We start from the raw sequence: 24,390 nt of genomic DNA on the forward strand, positions 1-24,390 counted from the left end.
AGAAACAACAAAATTAATAAATTTTTGTAAGGGAAGAATATATGTAGTAAGGAAATATATGAATTGATGTATTTATTACAAAAAGAATAAACATTTAATCAATAGCACATAGATACAATAAAATTCTAACCTATGAGGAGCAGAAGATAAAGTTAGTAGCAAAATTTATGTAAACTAAAGTATTTATGTGCGAAAGTACATTTTGTTTAATACCGTTATGTACTGCTTATTGAAATGGTGAAATGTGTGATACTAATTTAATATGATGGGAATATTAGTTTTGTGTAGACTTTCAGTAAATAGAATATTTATTTTGATAATTAGGTGTATATTGATAGTCAAACCTGATATAAAAAGTTGTATTAAGAATACGTGTTACAGGGCCGACAGGCGCATGCCGCGCTCTAAAGGTAGACTAAGCTGTCGCTCGCTGCCTTCTCCGTCCCTGCGGGAGTGCGGGGCGGGGGCGGCCCCCAAAAGTAAGAGGCGCGGGAGGAGCAGGTCTGCGAGTCGAAGTGTCGTGGCGGCGCACTTGCAGCAAGAATCGGGAGGGGCAGGAGACCGCGAGGATAGGCCCAGGAGCAATGACGTCCAAAGAGGAACAAGCAGTAAAAATTCTCAACATGGAAAATACCCTACAGGAAAGGGAAGGTGGGGACCAGGCCCCTTTGCAGAATGGAGAGGAATCACGCGATTTAGGAGGGGGTAGAGGCCAGAAGCCTGTAGGAAATGTCAGGCTGGGACGGATTAGATGACTTGTTCCTAATTTTCGATGGGCCATACCCAGCAGGCATATTGATCACAATTAAGTGGGGGATGATGTAGAAAAGCACGTAGGGCAGATGATGGAAATCAGGAGAAAGACTAAGAAGCAGCAAATGAGGCATCATTTGCGCTACCAAACTCCTGAACCTGACAATCATTATGAGTTTTGCCTTATATCTTGAATCCTAAGATTATCCCTGAGGTCAGTAATGTGGCCTCTGCTCTACATGCTTGTAGTTTTTCTGATTTACTTTTTCTGTAAACATTTTGGTGTTTCCACTTACCAGTTTCTAATTGAATATTGCTTTGTCTCTGTAAAACTTTCTGTCATCAGGGCAATTTCATCCAGTTATAGGAAAATTATTCTTTTCATAATATGAAATTAATAAAGCAGTTTACAAAGAAAAAAAAAAGAATACGTGTTATAGAAATTTGGGACACATAAAGAAAAATGCTGGTTCAGAAAAATCATGAGTATATACATGTATACTCATGTAAGTATATATGAGTATATACATAGATATAATATACTACAGTGTATATTAAATACATACATATATATATATATATATATATATAAAATTTTCAATGTGGTCAATGCAATTTAAGTCTTAGTTCACTGAAGTAGGTTGGTTACATTCAGAAGAAGACCTAGAATCAGAATTTTAAGGCAAGTGGATTGTTTGGGCTATGCTCTCAAGAAACCCATGAGAGGAGTGGAAAGATGAGACAGGAAAGAGAAGAAAACCTGTTCAGGGTGTAATGTTAATAATGAAGTTATCTCTGTGGACATCTAGTGTTCAACATCTTTAAGAATTCAGGAAGATTGTATGAAACATTGATTATTTACATTTGAGGACCACAGAAATGTTAGTATTTGTAGTTTAACTCCCATTCATCATTCACTGAGAGCAGCAACTGAGGGTGCTAACTCCTAGGAATTCTAATCTACCCAATAAGTGGACCTAAAGGTAGAAACCTGGCAGAAAAAGTGCTTGCTGTAGGACACTATCTGCAGGTAGTAGAATAATGGTGAATTCTGAGAGATATGAGAGGGGCATTGAGAGTGTCTACAAGAGGCAATCAGAGCGTGGCAGACAGAATTCCAAAAGAGCCAGCAAGATCACCAACTTTTGGAGAAAAGGCCTTGCATAATTCCCTCCCTTGGATTCACAGAGATCTTGTGAATAAGGTGATTCTCACACCATGCTTATGTTATGTTACATGGCAAAAGGAATTTTACTATGTAATTAAAATGACAAATCATTTGATTTGGAGTTAATCAAAAGGGATATTAACTAGATAGTCTGATTTAATCAGCTGAGATTACTTAAATAAAAAGAAGATATTCAAAGAATAATTGAGATTTTCTCCTGTTCATCTTGAAGATATGGAAGTTGCCATGAGTTTTATAGATGTAAGGGACTGAATTCTGCTAACTAATTGAATGAGCTCACGTGAGACCCCAAGACCTGGTCAACACCTTACCTTAAGCCTGAGACACCCTGGGCAGAGAACCAAGTTAAGTTGTGCCTGGACTTCTGAACTACAGAAACAGCGAGATAAATTTGTGCTAAGCTGCTAAGTTTGTGGCAGATTTTTTTTTATCCAGCAATAGAACAGTAATACAAATAAGCATATGACATATACACACATATAAATCTTATATATTTGGTTTAAAAATCAAAGGCCTTGAAGTTTCTTTTCTCTCCAGCTCAGACTGATTTGATACTCCTATATACCAATTCTAAATATTCATTTCACTGGCAATGATGCTTTTACTAAATACATGTGTATATGCTTGTCCAATGCTGGTGGTTTCCCAAACTCAACTTTTAAGTACTCAATCGTTTTTTCAAGGCTAGAGCCACCTTTTCTCTTTGTGGTAATATTAGTATTACTGTTTTGCTTTGATTGCCACTATTTTATAAACTGCTATCTACATCACCAAAATTCCAATCACCATCCTCTCCACTGTAACATTTAGCATCTTCCTCTGATTTTTTAAAAATTTTTAAAATTTTATATAATTTTAAAGGTTACACTCCATTTACAATCATTACAAAATGTTGGATATATTCCCTGTGTTGTAGAATACATCCTTGTAACCTACCCAAGAGTTTGTACCTCCCACTCCCTCACTCTGATATTGCCCCCTCAACTGGTAACTACTAGTTTGTTCTCTCTATTTGTGAGCCTGCTTCTTTTTTTGTTATAGTCATTATTGTTGTATTTTTTAGATTCCATATATAAGTGACATCACAGTGTATTTCTCTTTCTCTGACTTATTTCACTTAACATAATGCTTTCCAAGCCCACTCAGTTGTTGCAAAATGGCAAAAATTTGTTCTTTTTTCTGGCCAAATAGTATTCCATCGTAAATATATGGCACATCTTCTTTATCCATTCATCTGCTGATGAACAGTTAGGTTGCTTCCATATTTTAGCTATTGTAAATAGCGCTGTTATGAACATTGGGGTGCATGTTTCTTCTCAAATTTAGTGTTTTGTTTTTTTCAAATATGTACCAGGAATGGAATTACTGGCTTATATGGTAGCCAGCCACTGTGGAAAACAGTATAAAGGTTTCTCAAAGAACTAAAAGTGGAGATATCATATGACTCCTCCACTTTTTCTTGATAACCACTTCCTTTATTTTCTTCACTCTCTTTGTCCACTCTGACACAGTAATCTATAATATACATTTACTCTCTTGATGATAAGTACTTTAGTTCTTTCTCTGTCTAGAGCAACTAAATCTCCACAAAATACTATATGTAACACATACACATACATACGTAAACACTCATACATACATACTACATGATAGACATTATTGATGAATGTATTAATTTGTTCAAAATGACATATGAATAAATACATTAATGTGTACACATGTAATAGGATGATTACATAAGACAAAAAAGAGCTAGTTTATCTGAGCATCCAATTCATCTACTCTGATCTCCCCTCAGGAAAGATCAACATTATGTTTCTAAGGCCTTGGAAGAAAAAAATAGAATTTCCCAGATTGGAAATGATAGAGGGAAGTTAATGGAAGACTAAATGTAGATACTTCCTTGAAAAATGGTTGGTTTTCAAGTATGCAGCAAGAATTTAGAATAATCCACAACTTTGTATATATTTTGAGCAATGAGTTTCATAAACCCTATTCCCATGCAGAATCTCATACAGAAAAAAAGATCTCAGAGAAGAATTTCACCTGGAGAAGTTGGCCCCTAGACCCTAGGGCTTCAGGTATCAGTAAAACTTCCCACTCCCTATGAGCACAGTCTAATGAGGCTTCCTTCCTTTTAAAAGGATCACATAAGCTTATATAGCTAGCCTATCAACAGTGACTGCTTGAAACAAGAGAGCTCTAATCAAATATTCTAGAAGGAAATATAACTCCTGGAAGCTCTAATGACTTTAGGGCTGGGTTCATAATGAATGGAATGGGAGCTCCCTACCATTTCAACTTAAGTGAGAAAAAATAATTACTATATATATTTATTTTATTTTAATAGTTGAATAATAGTCATGTACTTTTACACTCATTCTTAGAAAGATAGGTAAATCATAGACTGATCAATCATTTATCAAACATATGGATAATTAGTAGACAGACGAGATACTAGCTAATCAGGGAAGTTAAAAAGGTAGATGGATAAATTGATAAACAGATATAGAATATGCAATTAGATAATTTTCCTAAGTATAGATATTTTAAAAAATCCTTACAGTGAGTACAAGAATAAGGCATAAGCCCTTGCACATGTCTTTACCCATCACTGAATAATGGTTAATTCATGGATGCCTATTTAACAGTACTTTAGGGAAAGCTACAAAACATATTTAACCAACCAAAGCTTCAGGCTAGATTTGGACAGGGAGCTCATAATTACACAATTAAAAGTAGACCAAGATGATGAAGTTAATGTCTCTCCCAAATGAAGGAAAATGTTAGTCAACTAGTGCAAAACTAGGAAATAACTTAATCTACTAATTAACAATAGTTTCAAAATGTCTTTAATGCTAAAGAATCATTTAACTCTTACTGAGTGACTCTAACCACATCAAACCATTTTAATATACACTGGGTAAACAATTAAGACATGATTTCCACCCTTATCCATCAGAGTCTAAAAGGATAGTGAATTCATGTCCACATATAGTTTTACTATAAAGCAGAATATAATAAAGTATTAAAATAAATAGAAATAAAATTATACAAAGGACACCAGTGTAAATATTTTATTGTGGCTGAGAAGCTTTGTAGTTGATGTGATAGAAGAAAGCTCAAAGACCTTAACAATTAGTTTCATCTTTATGATTTTAGGCAAGTTACTTAATTCTTTATGAACTTTTATTTCCTCACCTTGAACATGGTTTTAAGAATGCCGTGTATCACATGGGGTTACAGAGGATTTAAAAAGATAATCTGAGTAAAGCAGTTAAAATTTAAGATCATTTAATACTGTTAGGATTTCCATGGCTTTATCCACTTTGTCAAAATTGTGGAAGATATTTTGACAGAAAATATTTTAAGGCAAGAAGTCTTGATTGTTCAATAGGGAAAGTAAGAAGGAATGAGTTTCTATTTTAAGACAGTGTCATTGGAAATATAATTAAAATAGTAGATAGACACTTCAGAATTTGAATAAAATTTTTGAGTGTGTTAATTACTCTAAACTTGGTGTATGGAAAAGTGGAATTGTAGGAGTTATTGAATACGACAGCCCCTAAGAAAGCTGATGAATAGATGTTTGGAGTAGAGAAGGGAGTTATATGAGTTAAAGGGGTGGACAGTTTGAGTTAGTCACATCAGTAAAAGGGTTTTGATGGCAAATGAATGACCATTTTAATGATACGAGTGCAGGAGTAAAGTGAGCACAGTAGGAAACTGAAATGAAGAGATGTGGGCCACTGGATTTGAGGTAGATTAAAGAAAAAGTTGAGTAATGTGCTAGAAAATTTGTCAGTGAATTATCTCTATTTGAGGCAGTTTATGGGAAAGAAAATAAATCATCAAAAACAGAAAAAAAATCCTCAAAACTGGTATAAAATCCCACAGAGAAGGAAATGTAAGCACATAAAACTCTAAAATGCCTATGATGTTTTATTTTCCCTTAGTAGATCATATATATTAAGACTGAAAAAAAGTTTGTGTTTTTTTTTAAAAAAACTAAATTATATATATTAAAATTGAAGGAAAGATGAAATTATCACTTAACAGCAAAATGTATGTTATGTTTAGTTGTGAAATTTCCCAACTTCTCCACATATAGGTTGTCAAGAAAATATAAAAATGAGCAAACTAAAAGACATGCAACTCTACTGAAGGCTAGATAAATAACTTTATGGAACAGAAGCAGAATGTTACTTGAGGTTGAATTTGCATGACTGTCGGTCTCTGGGATCCAACAGAGATATTCAAGCAATTTCATTCTCTTAGGTAACAGGAATTAAATGTTCTAAATGACATAGACAAATAAAACCAGAAAGGCTTTATGAAATTGGAGCATAGAGTGAGTTTCCCACATCCATAAAATGAAGACAAATAAAACACTGGCACTGACTTGTGTCTGGAAGTTCTTTAGTGAGGGCACTAGGGAAAGTAGACACATTTTTTAAATGAAAGGATGACTAAAATTTCCCACTGGCATTTGTTCTTTCTCCCTTCCTTTCTTCTCCTTGGCTCTCTCCCTCACCCCTTTTCTATTTTTCTTTCTTTCTTTCTTCCCTTCTTCCTCTCTTACTCTCTCTCTTTCTTTCTTTCTTGTTTTCATTCTTTCTCTTTCTTTTTCATTCCTTTTTCCTTTTTATAAATCACCTATATTAGCAAGGTACAGAAACAATTATCCACCCATATACTACCTGCTTTGGGACTGTGTCTTATGGAAGGACAGAATATGTCAACAAAATTTCCTCTCTATATAATTTAAGAAAAGCAAAAAGAGGTAAAGAAGGAGAGGAAAAACTATAGGGAAATATACAGAGAGAAACAGTGACAGAGAGAAACAGAGACAGAGAGACTGAGAGAGAGAAAACTATCAAATACGGTTAAAACTATTTTAAAATATATGGAGATAAACTTCTGGCATGAAAGCATAAGTAGTTCTGCTGACTGATTACTCAGTGAAACTGGTGTAAACTCTGGAAAAACAATAATTTAAGCCTCTGGAAGTGGTTTTAAGAGCAGCTGGTTAGTGAAGAAACATCTAATCAAGAAAATCTATGAAAACTTGGTAAGAAAGATGAGTCTGTGGTAGCTGAACAAAGAATAATCTTCTCTTCCCCACCTCCTTGGCCAGGGAGGCACAGCATCCACTCCTGACTGCTGTAGACAAGAACACAGAGCTCCCTATCTCCCCATTTCTCAATTGTCTTATCTGTTGCTGAGGCTAAATCCCAGTGAATACAATGGAGAAGCAGGGCTCACTTTTTCTGCCCAGCCACCACTCATGGAATGGAAGCCCTGTTTTAGGCATTTCACCATTTTGAATACTGGGACCCTGATCACCCTTGCCTCAGCTCATGAGACAGTGATTCCACGCCAAGGGAGATAAGCTGAGAGGCTTCCCACTTCAACCCCCCATCAAGTGCTTTGCTTCTAGCAGGTGGGCATCACCCAGTGAGAAGTTTGCCATTGTCTCCATGCCAAGCTCCAGAGCCTTGGATGTAGGGGAAAAGCAGGTCATGAAATACATAGTTCCAAAGGAACTATCATCATTTGTGGAATTTAGCAGGTGAACGCAGTCAGGGAAAGAAAAGAAGAGATCCCTACCAAAATCACTGTTATCTCAGGATGACTGTGAGCATACCCAAAACTGCCCTACTAAGGATCAACTCTGTGTGAGGAGAAATAGACTTCATCAAAATAATCCAGTGAGTCACTAATGTAATAAACAAAACAATAACAAGACTGGAGGAATGGTGGGGCCAGTACCCAGAGTTGCTAAAATATACATCTAAAATGTTTAGTTTCTAACAAAAAAATATGAGACATGTTAAGAAACAGGAATATTTAACCTATATGCTGTAAAGGTAACAGAAATTTCCTATGAGCATAAGCAGATGTCCAGATTTATTAGAAAAAAATCTTCAAGATGATTATTATAAGCCATTTTATGGAATTAATGGAACTATGATTAAAGAAATAAATCAAAGTATGATGACAGTGTCACGTAAAATGGTGAATATCAATAAAGAAATTGAAATCAGAAAAAAGAACAAATGAAATTCTGGAGTTGAAAAGTAAATAACTGAAATGAAAAATAAAATCACTGGGAGGCTTTTAAGTAGCTATTAATTGACAGAAGAAAGAGTAAGTGAACTGAAGATACAAAAAAAAGATGGGAAAAAAATGAATGAAGATAAATGAGGAGAGCCTCAGGGAAATTTCGGACACCATTAAGCATGCCAAAATACACGCAATGGTAGTATCAGAAAGAGAGAAGAGAGACAAAAAGAGAAGAAAAATATTCAAAGAAACAATAGCTGAAAACTACCCAAATTTATTGAAAAATAATTTACATATCTAAGAAGCTCATCAAACTCCAAGAAGGATAGCTCAAAGATCCATGTAAATGAAGGCTAAATAAAGACTTCCCCAGATAAACAAAAGGTGAGAGAATCTGTTACTAGTTGAATTTGTCTTACAAGAAATACAAAAGGAAGTTTATTAAGCTGAAAACAGCTGGCACCAGACAGTAATTTAAACACACACACGAAGTGTCAATAAACATAATCATATAAATAATTACAAAAAAAACAGTAGGATTCCATATTTTTTCACCTTTATTCTCTTGACTAATTTAAAAAGTAATCACATAAAGCAATGTGAATAAACTTGAACAGGTTTATAAAAGTGTGGTTAACAGAAAAATGCCCCCTCACCCAAGAAGTTCACATTTTGATTCTTACAACCTGTTAATATGTGCCTCCTTCTACCTAGATTACAGTATAATGACAAAGATGGCAAGAAAATATCATAAATCAGTGGAAAATCATGGACTATTCTGTGAGTGACACTCAGATAATTGGCTACTCATGGAAAATTAGATGAGATTATTACCATATTCCATAAACAAAAATGCACAGAAGTTATCACTAAAGTGCTATATGTATCTCTAAACCATAATTATTTTCTTTACATACTTCCCTGTTCCAACAGGTTTATAAAAAAGACATATCCAAAATTCATCACGGAGACAAGGAAATGTGTTATGTCTGGGGCATCTAGTTTTAATAGTAAGCCAAATTTCTGTCTTTCTTTTGTTCAGTTTTTCACTTATATGCCAGATGTAGAAAAGCATCTGTATTTGGGGAACCATGTCTAAAACATTCTGAGACAACATTTGACTGATGTCATGTTTTAGAGAATTTTCTATGATAGGAACATTTGTACAATCTTCAGTTTTGTATTCCTACCAAACTTAGGGTTCAAGGGAATGGCCAGAAAGGCTGTGATTCAAAATTAAGAGGGATATATTGGATGACAAAATCATGATGCCAAAAAATCTGAACAGTCTGGATAAATGGGTTCAATCTAACTAGATACAATTTAATATGAATAAACACTACATTCTGTTCTTAAGGTTTAATGATTTAAATGCAGAAAAACAGTATGAGGACAATATAAAATATTAGGCTTTTAAGTTGAAGTTATAATTACATGTGTCAGTAATATAATATGATCTAGGTGATTAAAAAGTTAATATATCTTAAATTTCATTAAAAGACAATGTATAGTCCAGAAGGAGTGAATTTTAAGGCATATTCTACTCTTCTCTGGCAAGAGTAACTCTAAATACAATGGATGCAAAAATACGTTTTTCAGAGGCAAATTGTTAAGGAACAATAATATTGGAGTAAGCAGAATGTTGAGAGATAAAAGCCGTTGACTCAAGACATTTACCACCATGTTCCAAGTATAATATTTGGCAATGTCTATAGAAGCAAATAATTATAGAAACTAAAGGTTGCATATTTTCTTATTGCTCCCAATTATTATTATTATTATTTTTACCTCTCCTTGTGAAGTGATTAAACTTCATATTCCATTTACTCCAGAATTGACCATTTGTCTCTGAAAGCAACTTGTGTAAGTGACAAGGGCTAACCCTGAGCAAAAACGTCAAAACCTGTGTGTGCTTCCCCAATATTTTTGTCTTTCATCCATACAGTCCCTAAAGGGTTTCTCTTTCATTGAAAAAGACCTATGCATCAGAGCCACTGCCACCTTGCAGCCAAACTGACAAGTTCTGGGAGAGAAATAAATTTTTGTAGTTGCAAACACTGAAATTTGGGAGTTGTTTGCTATGACAACATCACTTAGCAGATCTGACTATTGTTTTAACATTGCTTATCTAGAACATGACACTTAGGGAGGTCATTGTCCCCAATTACCTGACTGAACCGCACATGGAAAAATTATTAGACTTCATTTCTGAGGTTCCAGCAAATGCCTTAGACAAGAGATTGTAGGATAGGTTAGGATATGCTCAGATATGCTACAACAGCAAAAAGCCTGAAAGTCTCAGTAGCTTAACCCCGAAAAATGATTAATTGATCCTAATACTTGTCAGTTCATGTCTATGAGGGCTCTGCTCCATGTGGTCATTCAAGTACTCCTGCTGATAGATGCTCTCTACCATTTTGTAGACACCCATCTGAAGCATATGATCTTTAGGTGCCTAGAGCAGAGGAAGAGAGTTGGAAAATCATGCTCTGACTCTTCCATGCATTGGCCCAAAAGGGACACACTATTTTTTTTCTGCCCACAGCTCATTAGCCAGAGTAGTCACACAGCTATATCAAACTTTGAGGACGCTAGGAAATGTTAACTATGGAGTGCCATATTTGGTAAGCACTATACCTATGTCATAGGAGAGAATGGCATTAGAAGACAGAGTTGAACTCTATATATTAACGAACTTTATCATGATTTTAGAAGACACTGAAGTGGAATGAATTATCTTGTTGACATAAATTTCCTGAGGGATTAATCAAGAGGGTTTATGGTCATAAATAAGAAATGTGACAGAAGAAATTTAGGGTCTACATCCCTTCTAGTGCTTAGGTTATATAATCCTAAAGTTGAAGATTTCATAGGCTTAAATGAGATGATCACAGAATAAGCATCCTGCATTAATTTTAGTTAATATTGCAATAGGTAATAAAAAAGTTTCACATTGTACTAGATCATTATAATTCATCTCTTTAGTTCATCTCATTCTGTGTTATTGGGAAGACTTATCTTTCTCTCTAAATTTTAGACATCTTACTCTTTATTTTTTCTTTTATTTATAAACACTATTCTAGTCTCATATTTCTATGTAAATATGAGATTATATACAAAAGCATTCTAATTTTCCTATCTTTTCATAGATCATTTTACAGCCAAAAATCTTCACAATGCTTTCATGAGGTGACGATTTTCTGGTTGTGTTTCAAATGCTGTTTATGGAGGGATTGACTCTATTGTATGTGATCGTTAAGAGTTGTTTTCTGATTAGAAACATTCATATGACTCACCAATCTTGACTCACAACCTACCTATTTATAGATTTAGAAGAAATCCTCTGTATAACAATTTTGTCTGGCTTGAATTAAAGGCTAAATATTTTGAAGCAGAACATCAATTCTTTACAAAATCTTACAGGTTTTATGAAGCAAATATGTCAAAGAAAAATTTAGGGAAGTTGATATATTTCTGTTATTAAAGGAAGGATCATTCTGCAGTTTATGGAACATCAGAATATATCATTACCCTTGGGTCAGAGTAAGATAATATTTATCTACAAGATTTTTAGGATTCATTTAAAATATTTAACTCTATTCTCTTCTTCAGAGAGCATGAACATCAGTACAATGAAAATAAACACTTTAACTTTTGAATTAAAATCTTTGCTTACCAAATTTAATTAATCTAAATAGAAATGATTATAATAAAAGTGTGTTAGAATTAATTGATGATGTTTGATAAAAAATCTTTTTTGGAAATTTGTGCTTACCATGTGCTTGCCATTATATTGAATATGCCACATGATATAAAAATTAAAGTCGTTGTAAGATATTATAAAAACTTTTTACTCTAATATTCAGTGAGGGCTTATTTTGTAAAGCCCTAAATAAGAGTAAATCTAAATTTACAGAGACAAATTGAATTCAAGGTGAAGTCATTCCATGCTAAAATTTGAATGATCTGCAATCAAGTTTGCAAAAAATCTGTTTTATTTATTGGCCCACACAGTAACAACAATAGAGAGAATTCTAATGTCTACAGTTTTAGTCATTGTGGTATTAGGAGACACCTGTAAGATTAAACCACCTCTTCACTCCCCAAAGCTCACAGATTTGTAATAATGGCATCAATGAGAATATATTTTTCATTATGAATCATATGGCTTATCAATAAAGACACAGATTGATTAGTATTAAAAGAAAGACTGTATCATATTATTTGTAACATAAATTACCGTGTAGTTGGATAGTATTCTGCGAATCAGTGTTTGACAGTAATTTATGAGGTTTCAGTAGACTTTCTGTGGTCAATAGCATAAAGAAATCAATGATCTAACTTTGGCTAATAGTTAATATTTTATTCTTCACATGTGACAGAAGAGCTTTATGTTTTAATGGTCATTATTTCAGACACTATAAACTCTGAAAAACCTCTGCTGCCATATGGTTAAAGCATAACTATATAAATGACGGCTTATTTATTCCTTCATTTATTTATATGTTAAGCATCCAAACCATTCTGTGTTAAATCTGAAGATATAAAAGCAGGTAGAATGACCTGCAAGAATGAAAATGCCTTAAATAAAGGAAATGAATCAAGAATGCTAAGTATATGACAATTACTTTTGAAAAATTTACTGTTTTTTAACAAAATGAAAACCCAAACATCCAAACTATTTAAACTATTGTACATTTAAATATTATGATGGGAGATGGTGAGAGGCTTATTGGGACTTTAGAAAATGTAAGAGATATTCAAAGAAAACATTTTCTCACTAGATCACCACATTGAGAATAATATTATTAATAGCTTATTTTTTAACAAATACATACTATTGGGGTAAACTTATCTTGACCTTAAATGTAGTTTTAAAATAAATTCTAATGTATTTACAGGAAATACAATTAGAGAAACTAGAAGGAAGTCTGAACTCAACTCTGCTGAAAGGACAAAGTACAGGGAGTGTTAAAATCTGGGATGAGAGGGAGACCACTGGGCATCCAGTTTTGCTAATTGGATTTACCTAAAGGAAAAGTAAACTGTCTTCTGTTGTTATGATAGGTGGTGGTTTTACAAGCTGGAGTAGGGCTCTAAAAGAAATTAGACTCTTACCATCCCAGAGAGACTGGAAAACAGGGAAGCCATCTTTAATAACTACCTTTCAAAGAGATGGCTACTAGGTCCTTGAAAGACATCCTTGGGTTGTAAAACTGAGAAGAGGCTTTTAAAAATTTTACATTTCAAAGATGCATAAAAATAATTTACAAGCTTTTTAAGGTAAATGTCTAAGAAAAGTAGAGTCAAGGTCTAGAGGCAGGAAGACTGTACAAAGTTTAGTCAATCTGAGGGAAACGTTAAGGACCTCTTGGTCATAGGGCAGATTAAAATCTGAATAGTATTAACAATAAAATGTCTTTTAACAGTGAAATGACAAGAATCATTTTGATTCCATTATTGATTCTCTACATAATTACCCTTGTATTTTAAGCCTGCCACTCCTGTGTACAATTTATTAACAATTTGGACTACAACAATTTAGCCACTTTGAAAAAAGAGGTTTCCAATGTCAATCATTATTTTCCCAAAATGACTTTGTGAATTTAGTCATTATTTTAAATTATTTTATTTGCTTATTTTTTACAACACTTAAAATAGTTCCTGATGCCATAGTCTATTTTATGTGATATGGTATTAAGTGTACAGGAAATAAAATATAGTGACAAAAGGGAAAATGTGGTAAATTAAACACAAAAATGAAACAGAATTTTTAAATTGTTGGATTATTCTTCCAGTTTCACTGAATCATATCACTGTAAAGGGACTTAGGTGGTGTCTAGACAACTATGTGTCTATCATAGGCAAAATGTCAAGTAATTTCTACAAAATGTCTACCAGTGTAATGCTGAAGAATCAGCAGTGCTGTTAACCAATCTTTCTGGTTTTCTACTTCAAGACACAACCTAGGGTTGGAATTTCCTGAACTTTTAGAGTTAAGCATGGCCATATGACATGCTTTAGCCAATGAAATATGAGAAATATAAGTAATATTTGTCACTTTTGAGTGAAATCATTTAAGAGGTGCATAATTTTCCAGCATTTTGTTCCTTTGCTGAGGAAGTCATTATAGCATGTGTTGACATAGGGACTTTATCTGCCTACCCTTTAAGTGATTAAGATAAGCAGATGCCCCAACCAACCAGCATTGCCTATGTAGTTATAAAACCTGTTTTAAGCCATTGAGCTTCTGATTGTGTATTATTACATCATCACCTAACCTATCCATTAATAACTTTAATCTTAATTCTGTGTTCTTGAAAGCCAGAAACAATGTTACAATATCTGTGTCCTGAATGGAATAAGCCACCTGATACATAAAATCAAATCCTCTGTAATCAACCTATAGGTACATGTGCAAAGTCCAGGTCATCACGTCAGAACATGTCTTTTGTCCTGATCAGTTACACTTTAGTGCTTTTTGTGTTCATTCCTTCTAGGAGAATTTTATCACAAGACTCATGTTTTTTCTGAAAGATTTTTTAATTAACTTTAAATTCTAGAAAGCAAGGGTCGTGTTACTGCCCTTTCTCTCTTAGAAGGCCATTGTTTTCCTTATTCAAATCACCTATTTTCTCTGTAATCCATTGGACCTTGGAGAACTACAGCCTTCATAAAATTACAAAAGATTTGGTTTCAATATTTAAATAACATAATGGGACATTTCTTTATTTTACTTTTGTTTAATTAAGAGAAACATTTACATGATCCTTCTCGTAGTAAAGAAAATCTACCCAAAGGTCGATTTTTTTTTCTCCTTTGTATATATTTAGCAGCAGTAATTTTGTCTTAATTCTTCACCAAACAGCGGGAATATAGCACTCATATAGGTGTAGACATTATCAGGAGTATTTTGGAAGACATGTTGCATTATACCATTCAGGATAATTCCAAAAATAATTACCTTGGTAAAATCATGATGATACACAGAATATGTTTGTATCAAAAAAGTCCTTCCCAAAATTACCATATCAAGTGTTCTCAAGACAGAAATTTCACTTCCTTATAAGTCTGGTTTATAATGTTGTTTTTAATTAGATTATGTAGTATAAACACTAATCAATAACAATAATAAAGAATAGGGACATAAAATTTTAACATTAAGAAAATATAAAAAAAGAAAAATATGAAAGAAAATAGTACATTTGGTCAGATCACTCAAGATGGCTGTTCTCTTGTTCACTGTACATCCCCTGCCAGAGCAGTACCTGCTTCATCTATACCCTATGCACATGACTGACTTTCCTATGTACTTGCCGTAGGCCCCAGCTAGTGATTGTTCTTATCGGAGGGGCAGTGAGGTGTGTGCCCCTCTACTGGTTTCTCTGGTAGCTAATGAGTCAACTTGCTATCAATTCTCATATAACTGGTAATCTCCCCTTCCCCCCAGGAGCAAAGACTGCTACCATGTCCTGTCTGGCTTCCACTGCACAAGGTGGGGTGCTGCTCCAGGACCTTGCTCCAGATGTGTAAGGTCCCCCACCCATTAAACCATTGATTTCTCTGTTGCTGACTCCCAGCTCTCTCTTTGGTCTTGAAGCTGGGCAAACACAGGCCTTGTATTTCTGTGAGGTGCAGCCCAGCCATAACAAGTTTTGGCTTGTCATGAGTTGAACTCAATATCAAGCAGTTCCAAGTACCAATTTGACTTACACATTTGATCTTTTCATATATTAACCTTATTAAGGTTAATAAGGCCATACTGATGAGAATTTTAGAAATATTGGGTCACAAGGTAAGCCATGCATTTACTCCTGGACAAAAATGTGAGAAAAACAAGAGTGTAAATATAGTTAAAACTGGACAGCAAATATACAAACATAATGTAAAGGAGAAACAGAAAATATCCATTCAAACATCACAGTAAAACATTAAAATATGGTCTCTCATTGCTTAATTCCACAAAGTACATGTAAGGATTGAGAAATTTCAAACCTCACTGTTATTTACAGAAGGGAAAAAGGACAAATAAGTACCACAATAAAATGTGAAGTGCAAACATTATTAAACAATAAACAATATATAAAGAACAATAGGAACAGGATTCCTTAGCGATAACAAACTCTACATGACTTTCAATTCTAGGAAAGACCATATGTATAAATTTATATGGCCGTGAAAGTCTAGCTCTGATTGGTGAACTTAAAAACATTGCAGACTATTTCTAAAATATTTGACTAAAGAAGAATTTTGATTAAATATTATACTAGTGGTTACAGATCATGCAATAATGTATCCCAACTAGACTGCTCAATATGTGAGTTATATTCTTACATTCAATGACCTAAAAGAGTTAAAATGAAAGACTGAAGAAATTATCCTTTTAAATAACTTCATACACTTTTTCACTTGCAGATATTCAGTAAACATGTAAATCATTTAAGGAAAGCAAATTTTGAAGCTGACCATAAAAGAATGATATAGGACCTTTAATCAATTTTAGAGTTAATAATAGAATCACCCTGGAAATAACAGGAACATTGGAGAGAATATTATATATATATATAACATGTAAGCCAGATAAGGTAGAGCATAGTCATGAAATTTTAAAACACAGATGAAATGGGCATTATTATAAACTCAGAGACAGCTTAGAAGACAGTTTGAAGGGGGAAAACATTAGCAAAAGGAAGTAGAAAACATAAAGAAGAAACATGAAAGAAAGTAGCATATAACAAGTGTTGATATTAGCCTTTTAACTGAAGGTCAAGCAGTCCCAAATGTATCATATATTATTTGGTCTGTTTCCACCAAACCTCTCCAGCAATGTTGATGAGACATTTAGAAACAATTGAGTTACAAGAGAAAATAGGGAGGAGCTTCAAGATGGCAGAAGAGTAAGATGTGGAGATCATCTTCCTCCCCACAAATACATCAGAAATACATCTACATGTGGAACAACTCCTACAGTACACCTACTGAACGCTAGCAGAAGACCTCAGACCTCCCAAAAGGTAAGAAACTCCCCATGTACCTGAGTAAGGCAAGAGAAAAAAGAAAAAACAGAGACAAAAGAATAGGGACTGGACCTACACCAGTGGGAGGGAGCTGTGAAAGAGGAAAGGTTTCCACACACTAGGAAGCCCCTTCATGGGCAGAGACTGTGGATGGTGGAGGGGGGGAACTTCGGAGCCACGGAAGAGAGCGCAGCAACGGGGGTGAAGGCAAAACGGAGAGATTCCCACACAGAGGATCAGTGCCGACCAGCACTCACCAACCGCAGAGGCTTGTCTGCTCACCTGCCGGGCCGGGCGGGGACTGGGAGCTGAGGCTCAGGCTTCGGAGGTTGGATCCCAGGGAGGGGACTGGCTGCGTGAACACAGGCTGTAGGGGGCTAGTGTGCCACAGCTAGCCAGAAGGGTGTCCTGGAAAACGTCTGGAGCTGCCGAAGAGACAAGAACCTTTTTCTTCCCTCTTTGTTTCCTGGTGCGCGAGGACAGGATATTAAGCGGGCTGCTTAAAGGAGCTCCAGATACAGGCACGAGCCTCAGCTATCAGCGCAGACTGCAGAGACGGGCATGAGATGCTAAGGCTGCTGCTGCCGCCACCAAGAAACCTGTGTGCAAGCACAGGTCACTATCCACACCTCCCCTCCTGGGAGCCTGTGCAGCCCACCACTGCCAGGGTCCCGTAGTCCAGGGACAACTTCCCCAGGAGAACAAATGGCATGCCTCAGACTGGTGCAACATCACAAAGGCCTCTGTCGTGACAGGCTCACCCTGCACTCCATAGACCACCTTCCCCCCAGCCTGAGTGAGCCAGAGTCCCCCAAAGCAGCTGCTCCTTTAAACCCGTCCTGTCTGAGCGAAGAACAGATGCCCTGAGGTGAGCTACATGCAGAGGCGCGGCCAAATCCAAAGCTGAATCCCAGGAACTGTGTGAACAAAGAAGAGAAAGGGAAATCTCTCCCAGCAGCCTCAGGAGCAGCGGATTAAATCTCCACAATCACTTGATGTACCCTGCATCTGTGGAATACCAGAATAGACAACAAATCATCCCAAATTGAGGAGGTGGACTTTGGGAGCAACGATATATATATATTTTTTCCCTTTTCTCTTTTAGTGAATGTGTACACAGATGCTTCTGTGTGTAATTTTGTCTGTATAGATTTCCTTTTACCATTTGTCTTAGTGTTCTGTCTGTCCATTTTTTGTTTGTTTATTTTGGTATTTTTTATTATAGTTTTAAGCACTTGTTATCATTGGTGGATTTGTTTTTTGGTTTTGTTGTTCTCATTTTTCTTTCTTTTTTTTAATTACTTAAAAATTTTTTTAATAATTATTTTTTGTGTTTTATTTTAATAACTTTTTAAAAATTTTATTTTACTTTCTTTTTTTCTCTCTTTTATTCTTAGCCATGTGGATGACAGGCTCTTTGTGCTCCAGTCAGTCGTCAGGACTGTGCCTCTGAAGTGGGAGAGCCAAGTTCAGGACATTGGTCCACCAGAGACCTCCCAGCTCCACGTAATATCAAACAGCAAAAATCTCCCAGAGATCTCCATCTCAAGGCCAAGACCCAACTCCACTCAACGACCAGCAAGCTACAGTGCTGGACATGCTATGACAAAAAAATAGCAAAACAGGAACACAATCCCACGCATTAGCAGAGAGGTTGCCTAAAATCATACTAAGGTCACAGACACTTCAAAACACACTACCAGATGTGACCCTGCCCACCAGAAAGACAAGATCCAGCCTTATCCACCAGAACACAGGCACTAGCTTCCTCCACTAGGAAGCCTACACAACCCACTGAAACAATCTTAGGCACTGGGGACGGACACCAAAAACAACAGGAACTATGAACCTGCAGCCTGTGAAAAGAAGACCCCAAACACAGTAAGTTAAGCAAAATGAGAAGACAAAGAAACACACAGCAGATGAAGGAGCAAGGTAAAAACCCACCAGATGTAACAAATGAAGAGGAAATAGGCAGTCTACCTGAACAAGAATTCGGAATAATGATAGCAAAGATGATCTGAAATCTTAGCAATAGAATGGAGAAAATACAAGAAACTAACAAGAATCTAGAAGAAATAAAGACCGAGCAAACAATCATGAACAACACAATAAATGAAATTAAAAATTCTCTTCAAGGGATCAATAGCAGAATAACTGAGGCAGAAGAACGGATAAGTGACCTGGAAGATAAAATAGTGGAAATAACTACTGCAGAGAAGAATAAAGAAAAAAGAATGAAAAGAATTGAGAACAGTCTCAGAGACCTCTGAGACAATATTAAATGCATGAACATGCGAAATATATGGGTCTCAGCAGCAGAAGAAAAAAACAGGGACTGAGAAACTATTTGAAGAGATTATAGTCAAAAACTTCCATAATATGGGTAAGGAAATAGTTAATGAAGTCCAGGAAGCACAGAGAGTCCCATACAGGATAAATACAAGGAGAAATATGCCCAGACACATAATAATCAAACTATCAAAAATTAAACACACAAAAAATATTAAAAGCAGCAAGGGAAAAACAATGAATAACATACAAGGGAATGCCCATAAAGTTAACAGCTGATCTTTCAGCAGAAACTCTGCAAGCCAGAAGGGAGTGGCAGGAAATATTTAAAGTGATGAAAGGGAAAAACCTACAGCGGGGTCCCTGTTGTTTCCCGACAGATGATCTGAGGCATAGCTGGGTGGTAACACGGAGCTGCTCAGGGACTTTGTTTCCAACCGGAGTGCATCTAATCTCGTCCAGGAGGGGGAACGAACAGATAGCTCTCTGCTATCTTCACAACTTTCTGTAAACCTAAACCTGTTTTCCTGAGGATGGTGACTGCTCTGTGCTCCTTGATGTCCTGAGGCCGGATGCAGTGAGTGATTTCATCAGCAGCATATCCACTGAGCACAGTCATGCTGCTCCTGTGCATGGGCAGGGAAAGCACGGGCTCCGACACCCAGATAGGCTTGAACTGGAACTTGCAGCTGAAGCAGAGCACGGAGTCGCTGAAGAAGGACAGACATGATGGGGCACTTGAAGATGTGGGTGGGGTCTATGTGAGACACGATGCGGCTGCCGGGCTGGTAGTCTTTGATGACGGTGCTGTTTACGAAGCCTGTGGGTATGACGTGGTGCTCCACCATCTACTGGATCACCAGCTGGTGCACCCACTCGGGTATCTCGTCCACGTTGCCCAACGGGTAGAGGTGCTCCTGGCCTGGCCAGCACTTCTGCAGCTGAGTGCTGTATGTGTAGCCCTCGCTGAAGAAGTTTGTTTCCCCTTGGTCTGGAAAGAAGGGGGAAAAGGATCTCAATACCTACATCTACTACAATGAGAAGAACAGGAGCCCCAACCACCACTTGTCCCTTCCAGACAACTGGAAAAATCAGGTGGAACCCGATACCCAGGCAGTGATCCAGTGGATCCGCTCCTTCAAGTTTGTCCTTTCAGCCAATCTCCATGGAGGGGCAGTGGTGGCCAATTACTCATATGACAAGTCTCTTGAACACGGGTCCGAGGTTTCTGCTGCACTGCCAATACCCCCACGCCTGATGACACACTTTTCCAGAAGGTGGCCAAGGTCTACTCCTTTTCCAGAAGGTGACCAAGGTCTACTCCTATGCACATGGATGGATGCACCAAGGTTGGAACTGTGGGGACTGCTTCCCAGGTGGCATCACCAATGGGGCTTCCTGATATTCTCTCAGCAAGGGAATGCAAGACTTTACATCCATACCAATTGTTCTGAGGTCACGCTGGAACTGAGTTGTGACAAGTTTCCACGACAAGTTACCTCACGAGTGGCTGGGTAATCAGGAAACCCAAATTTAATTCTTGGAACAGGTACACCAAGGCATACGGGGAATGGTGCGGGATGAGAAGTATAATAATCTTGCGGACGCTGTCATTTCTGTTAGTGGGATTAACCAAGATGTCACTTCAGGTGACCGTGGAGATTATTTCCAGCTGCTGCTTCCAGGGACCTACACTGTCACTGCCACGGCACCCAGGTTTGAACCAGAGATAATGAGTGTGACCGTGGGTCCTGGGGAACCCAAACTGGTTAATTTCCAACTCAAGAGAAGCACCGCTCAAACAGCTCCTAGGAGGAGAGGCCCCAACTCAGGGCATAGAGGCAGAGTCTTACCAAAGAAAGTGCAGCCCCAGGCAGCTAGGAAAAAATGAATGAAGACCACAGTCCCATAGAGTCCCTGCCAGAAATCCACAGTGCCTGGGGCAACAATTTAGAAAGACTTTGTTCCCACTCTGGCACCAGATGAAGCATTCTTTCTATTTAATTATCTGAGACATATTTAAATATAAACATATTCAGAACAACAACAAAAAAAAAACCAAAAACAAAACAAAAACAATGCCTCTGGTTGGAAATAACATAACTTTTTGGGTCAATGAAAAAATTATAGAAAGGGAAGATAGTAGGTGATCTATAGATTTAAATAAATAAATAAATAAGATAAACAAAGCACACACTTTCTAACATATAATCAACAGGAAAGGGGGTAAAAAACACAATCTTATGGATAATATTTTTTTTATCCATAGTAGAAAGGTAGAAATATCCATAGTAGAAAGGTAGAATTATGGAAGACACAACATGTATTTTAAAAAGACCAGGAAAATTGTTTGTAGGAGAAAATAAATTTTATAAAAAAGAACAATGAAAAAATTGAATTGAAAGCAATATTGTAGATTCCTGGGTTTATTAGAATTACTTGTGGCAGAAGAAAATTATAATACATAAAATATTTCATTATAACAATAGGATAAAACATTTATTTGAAATGGAAATGCTTTTAAAGTTTTAATTCTGTTCAAATATAAGAATTTATTATTCTTATTGTCACAAATGGATTCCTTTTAAATTGCAGTTACAACACTATAGATGTCAAATACTTTGGGGAATGAAAATGAGTAATAAAACAAAATGAAAAAGCCTAAGTAAAGTGTAATATTCCAGGCAAGTTTTGCAAGATATTAGTTGGCATATAACATGTCAGAAATAATTGAAATACCAAACCACCCATGACAGAAAAAAGTAAAATGAAATTCTATGTATTTATTTCTGGAAATGTTCAAATAGCATTAGTAATTTTCATATTTTACAAGCCCCATGAAAATAAAAAATAAATGAGATTTTTTAAACTTGCAAACATGTTTACTCTCTTTTGATTCTATGCCAATTTAGTCATTAATTTGAAAATTTGAAAAAATATATTAATATCCCTCAACTCTAATATTGTTAAGGGGTATGTGTGTGTGTGTGTGTGTGTGTGTGTGTGTGTGTGTGTGTGTGTGTGTGTATTGGTTCTCTAACATCTACATTTAATAAAAACTAACCTGCCTTAAGTCATTACATTCACATTAAAAAAAAAAACAAAAAACTTCTAGTGCATTGACTGCATTGAATCCAGAAAAAAACATTTAATAACATTGTTTTATGCCACTGTAGTCCATTTTGGCCTTCTGAATTAAAATTTTTGAAAGTTGTAATTATAAACTTTTATTTCAAGCTCTTGAAGTTATTTAATAGAGAAGGACTTTCATCCAACGTTTGATATTCCCCATATATTGTTCCTTCTTCAACACCAGATGTCATCCAATTCTTGATTTTAATGATATCCAGCTTCAAATTTAGTGATTCTCGGTAAGATAACTTATTTGTCAATAAACTTGACCTTGTGATACAGCAAAGTATCAACCAGACAAAATTAGTTTCAGTGAACTGAATATTATTCCTGTGTAGAAAGGGAAGAGCATTTAATTCAAAGATCATCTGCCTTTGATATACTTGCTGATAGCTTAATTTACTTAATTCTTAATGGTGCTATCATTTATTAATATTAGACAGCATTCTTTTAGTTCTATAATGGAAGAACTGGGTGAGGTAAATGATGCAATGAATATATTACATATTTTACCTCATTTGATTTTGACCTTAAGATAACAAAGCCCAGATATAATGTTTGTCTCGATTTTAAAAATAAGGGACGTGAAATTGAATTATTTTAGTTCAGACCAGAAATCCTAAATCTGGTTTTGTATATAATGAAGTGTTGAATATTGGTTAAGGAGAAGTAAGTAGAATACAGTGAGAATCCCAGATCCCCATAAAGCTACTCTTACTTTTGAATCAGGCACAGTTATCTTTACTAACCAAAGCATATTAAGGTCATTAATGCATCACCATGAGTGCTGGATATCCTTGTCTACCACCCCTAGATCCACTGTCCACATTTTCCTCTCCCTACTTTGTGCCATGAGATATTGATCTATAAGAATTACATTGGTGGACTTCTTTGCCCTCTGGTTCTTCACTGGGTTCAGCCTTGGGGAGGAAGGAGTGAGATCTGGAAATGTATTTCTCCAATTCCTGCATGCAGGCAAGATTGCAGTAGCCTGACTGAGTCCCCTAGTGAGTAGGAAAAGCTTCAGGCCAGGCAGCCCTCTCTACACAGCTCTCCCTGACTGTGGATTCCAGTTGCTGCTTCTCTCCTTACCCTGGCTTGAAGCCTAGCAGGTTAATGACTTCTGGGTTTCAATGTATTACTTCTTGCAGATTCCCTCCACCTTGCACAAACCTGTGTAAATAGTAATTTTCTTAAATTTTCCTCCAAATAGCCATTTTTAGCTTATATCAATCAGGACTCAGTGATACACAGTAGAGGAAAAATGAAATGACTCTTCTAGGCTCTTCAGTAGTCTATAAACTCCTTAAGGACAAAAAGTATGCATTTTTGTCTTTGAGGACTAGCCTTTGTCTAGAACACAAGAAATGAATATATTTTCTTGCTGTTCAAATGTTTTTGGTTTAAGTGGGATGCTTAAAAGTTCAAAGGATAGAGAGTAAACCTGTTAAAACAAGTTCATTAAGACCATGATATCATTATAATCTTTATGTAAATAATATAAAATGAACATTTTATAACTATACATATCAAGATTCCAAATAACACTTGAATCATAACATAAATATCATCTGATCATTAAATCGATACATTGCAAGGTTAATGCCTTTTTTATACTAGTATCATGGAGCTTTTTATTTATTTTTATTTATTTTGGCTGTGTTGGGTCTTCGTTTCTGTGTGGGGGCTTTCTCTAGTTGCTGCGGGCGAGGGCCACTCTTCATCGTGGTGCGCGGGCCTCTCACTATCGCGGCCTCTCCCGTTGCGGAGCACAGGCTCCAGACGCGCAGGCTCAGTAGTTGTGGCTCAAGGGCCAAATTGCTCCGCGGCATGTGGGATCTTCCCAGACAAGGGCTTGAACCCGCATCCCCTGCGTCGGCAGGCAGATTCTCAACCACTGCGCCACCAGGGAAGCCCTCATGGAGCTTTTTAGAGTAGGTC

General features: G+C 36.2%; 2 pseudogenes; both read left to right on the forward strand.

Annotated features, from left to right (window-relative positions):
• Window positions 1-584: 584 nt before the first annotated feature.
• Window positions 585-947, forward strand: LOC136136880 (protein BEX4-like; annotated as a pseudogene).
• An 18,987-nt stretch (window positions 948-19,934) lies between these two features.
• Window positions 19,935-21,208, forward strand: LOC136136881 (carboxypeptidase N catalytic chain-like; annotated as a pseudogene).
• The last annotated feature ends 3,182 nt before the right edge of the window (window positions 21,209-24,390 follow it).

This window comes from Phocoena phocoena, chromosome 17 (assembly GCF_963924675.1).
Source record: "Phocoena phocoena chromosome 17, mPhoPho1.1, whole genome shotgun sequence".
NCBI classification, from domain to species: domain Eukaryota; kingdom Metazoa; phylum Chordata; class Mammalia; order Artiodactyla; family Phocoenidae; genus Phocoena; species Phocoena phocoena.